Source organism: Quercus lobata, chromosome 9, assembly GCF_001633185.2.
Source record: "Quercus lobata isolate SW786 chromosome 9, ValleyOak3.0 Primary Assembly, whole genome shotgun sequence".
NCBI lineage: Eukaryota > Viridiplantae > Streptophyta > Magnoliopsida > Fagales > Fagaceae > Quercus > Quercus lobata.
Genome location: NC_044912.1, coordinates 31,794,286 through 31,798,759, shown reverse-complemented (window position 1 = coordinate 31,798,759; position 4,474 = coordinate 31,794,286).

The window sequence follows — 4,474 nt, the reverse complement described above, 5'->3', positions numbered from 1 at the left end:
TCAAAAGTTTTGGACAGAACCAAGGCCTTGCATGGTCCACGGACTCAAGCCTATGGGGAAACCAAACACAAAAAAAAATAAATCTCGTAAGTTTTGGACAGAACCAAGGTTTTGCATGGTCCTCGGACTCAAACCTATGGGGAAACCAAGTACAAGAGATGAAAACCAAAAGTTTTGGACAGAACCAAGGCCTTGCATGGTCCACGGACTCAAGCTTGTGGGGAAACCAAACACAAATAATCTCGTAAGTTTTTTGGACAGAACCAAGGTTTTGCATGGTCCTCGGACTCAAACCTATGGGGAAACCAAGTACAAGAGATGAAAATCAAAAGCTTTGGACAGAACCAAGGTCTTGCATGGTCCACGGACTCAAGCCTGTGGGGAAACCAAGCACAAAAAACAAATCTCATAAGCTTTGGACAGAACCAAGGTCTTGCATGGTCCTCGGACTCAAACCTATGGGGAAACCAAGTACAAGAGATGAAAATCAAAAGTTTTGGACAGAACCAAGGTCTTGCATGGTCCACGGACTCAAGCCTGTGGGGAAACCAAGCACAAAAAACAAATCTCATAAGCTTTGGACAGAACCAAGGTCTTGCATGGTCCTCGGACTCAAACCTATGGGGAAACCAAGCACAAGAGATGAAAATCAAAAGCTTTGGACAGAACCAAGGTCTTGCATGGTCCACGGACTCAAGCCTGTGGGGAAACCAAGCACAAAAAACAAATCTCATAAGCTTTGGACAGAACCAAGGTCTTGCATGGTCCTCGGACTCAAACCTATGGGGAAACCAAGTACAAGAGATGAAAATCAAAAGCTTTGGACAGAACCAAGGTCTTGCATGGTCCACGGACTCAAGCCTGTGGGGAAACCAAGCACAAAAAACAAATCTCATAAGCTTTGGACAGAACCAAGGTCTTGCATGGTCCACGGACTCAAGCTGTGGGGAACAAGCACAAAAACAAATCTCACAAACTTTGGACAGAACCAAGGTCTTGCATGGTCCTCGGACTCAAACCTATGGGGAAACCAAGTACAAGAGATGAAAATCAAAAGCTTTGGACAGAACCAAGGTCTTGCATGGTCCACGGACTCAAGCCTGTGGGGAAACCAAGCACAAAAACAAATCTCACAAACTTTGGACAGAACCAAGGTCTTGCATGGTCCTCGGACTCAAACCTATGGGGAAACCAAGTACAAGAGATGAAAATCAAAAGCTTTGGACAGAACCAAGGTCTTGCATGGTCCACGGACTCAAGCCTGTGGGGAAACCAAGCACAAAAAACAAATCTCATAAGCTTTGGACAGAACTAAGGTCTTGCATGGTCCTCGGACTCAAACCTATGGGGAAACCAAGCACAAGAGATCAAAATCAAAAGTTTTGGACAGAACCAAGGCCTTGCATGGTCCACGGACTCAGGCCTGTGGGGAAACCAAGCACAAAAAACAAATCTCATAAGCTTTGGACAGAACCAAGGTCTTGCATGGTCCTCGGACTCAAACCTATGGAGAAACCAAGTACAAGAGATGAAAATCAAAAGCTTTGGACAGAACCAAGGCCTTGCATGGTCCACGGACTCAAGCCTGTGGGGAAACCAAGCACAAAAAACAAATCTCACAAGCTTCGGACAGAACCAAGGTCTTGCATGGTCCTCGGACTCAAACCTATGGGGAAACCAAGTACAAGAGATGAAATCTCATAAGCTTTGGACAGAACCAAGGTCTTGCATGGTCCTCGGACTCAAACCTATGGGGAAACCAAGCACAAGAGATGAAAATCAAAAGCTTTGGACAAAACCAAGGTCTTGCATGGTCCACGGACTCAAGCCTGTGGGGAAACCAAGCACAAAAAACAAATCTCATAAGCTTTGGACAGAACCAAGGTCTTGCATGGTCCTCGGACTCAAACCTATGGGGAAACCAAGTACAAGAGATGAAAATCAAAAGCTTTGGACAGAACCAAGGTCTTGCATGGTCCACGGACTCAAGCCTGTGGGGAAACCAAGCACAAAAAACAAATCTCATAAGCTTTGGACAGAACCAAGGGCTTGCATGGTCCTCGGACTCAAACCTATGGGGAAACCAAGCACAAGAGATGAAAATCAAAGTTTGACAGAACCAAGGTCTTGCAGGTCCTCGGACTCAATCCTATGGGGAAACAGTACAAGAGATGAAAATCAAAAGTTTTGGACAGAACCAAGGGCTTGCATGGTCCACGGACTGCAAGCCTGTGGCGCGAAACCAAACACACAAAATAAATTCTCGTAAGTTTTGACAGACCAAGGTTCTTGCATGGTCCTCGGACTCAAAACCTTATGGAAACCAAGTTACAGAGATTGAAATCAAAAGTTTTGGAACAGAACCAGCCTTGCATGGTCCACGGACTCAAGCCTGTGGGGAAACCAAGCACAAAAAAACAAATCTCACAAGCTTTGGACAGAACCAAGGTCTTGCATGGTTCTCGGACTCAAACCTATGGGGAAACCAAGTACAAGAGATGAAAATCAAAAGTTTTGGACAGAACCAAGGCCTTGCATGGTCCACGGACTCAAGCCTGTGGGGAAACCAAACACAAAAAATAAATCTCGTAAGTTTTGGACAGAACCAAGGTCTTGCATGGTCCTCGGACTCAAACCTATGGGGAAACCAAGTACAAGAGATGAAAATCAAAAGTTTTGGACAGAACCAAGGTCTTGCATGGTCCACGGACTCAAGCCTGTGGGAAAACCAAGCACAAAAAACAAATCTCACAAGCTTTGGACAGAACCAAGGTCTTGCATGGTCCTCGGACTCAAACCTATGGGGAAACCAAGTACAAGAGATGAAAATCAAAAGCTTTGGACAGAACCAAGGTCTTGCATGGTCCACGGACTCAAGCCTGTGGGGAAACCAAGCACAAAAACAAATCTCATAAGCTTTGGACAGAACCAAGGTCTTGCATGGTCCTCGGACTCAAACCTATGGGGAAACCAAGTACAAGAGATCAATATCAAAAGCTTTGGACAGAACCAAGGTCTTGCATGGTCCACGGACTCAAGCCTGTGGGGAAACCAAGCACAAAAAACAAATCTCATAAGCTTTGGACAGAACCAAGGTCTTGCATGGTCCTCGGACTCAAACCTATGGGGAAACCAAGTACAAGAGATCAAAATCAAAAGTTTTGGACAGAACCAAGGCCTTGCATGGTCCACGGACTCAAGCCTGTGGGGAAACCAAATACAAAAAATAAATCTCGTAAGTTTTGGACAGAGCCAAGGTCTTGCATGGTCCTCGGACTCAAACCTATGGGGAAACCAAGTACAAGGGATGAAAATCAAAAGTTTTGGACAGAACCAAGGTCTTGCATAGTCCACGGACTCAAGCCTGTGGGGAAACCAAGCACAAAAAACAAATCTCACAAGCTTTGGACAGAACCAAGGTCTTGCATGGTCCTCGGACTCAAACCTATGGGGAAACCAAGTACAAGAGATAAATATCACAAGTTTTGGACAGAACCAAGGTCTTGTATGGTCCTCGGACTCAAACCTATGGGAAAACCAACTACTCGTAAGGAAAAACTACATTACGTAGAATTTGGATTCATCTGAGGAAAACTCTCCACTCGCCATTGGGTCAGTTCCCAAATTGCGGGGATTCGCAAGTCTGCTCTTAGATCTACAGCACCAAGGGAATCGATGCGACGTAGGGCAATACGTCACCTGAGAAACGATTTGAGTTCTTTACCCTCCGTCAACTCCTCGGACGAAAGGAAAGTTACAAGGAAGCGAGAGAAGGCCGAGGAGGTAGCACAGACGAGAGGTTGGCTACTGCTTCGAGACCTCGTTTCATCCTCAACGCTTTCACGTGCCCGAAACTCAGGCAGCAAAAGAACCTGACCTCAGGCTAACACCATCTACAAAGAAGATGCAGGGAGCCGGAAGTTGGGAAGCCCCCGCAGAAATTTGCCGGCTACAAGGTAGACAGTGCTGATGGTGGAAATTCCTTCTTCGGACATACCAAAAGTCTGGCATGGCCAGAACCTGCTTCGGATTTTGACTAAAAGCGTGGGAAACACCCTCTCCCCTCTGTCATAAGGGAATATGTCTTTGAATCTATGCCTTCGTTGCCCGTATATCACTCTTCTGAGCCTGAGGAGAACGTGGCGCCTTTGCGGCGGAGAGAGTTTTTCTTCCCCGACCCTCGTCTCAAACATGACTTACTGCGGGAGGAAGCTGAAGGAGGAGACTAAGGAGCTGGTGCCTAGGCAAAGAAACTTGCTCTCTTATTTATTTGAGGAGATAGGGTGGTGGCATTTAATTAGCGCAGCTTCCCAAGGAACGCTACAGACAAAACGTCTCCAGCTCGACTTCCAACAAACCTCTGCAACGACAAGACTAAAGGAGCCTCGTGGAGGTGCACCTCGAACATCGGGACACCCAAAAGTACCGCGTGGCCAAAGACTATGGAAATATCTCCTGATCTGTGGGCCTAGTA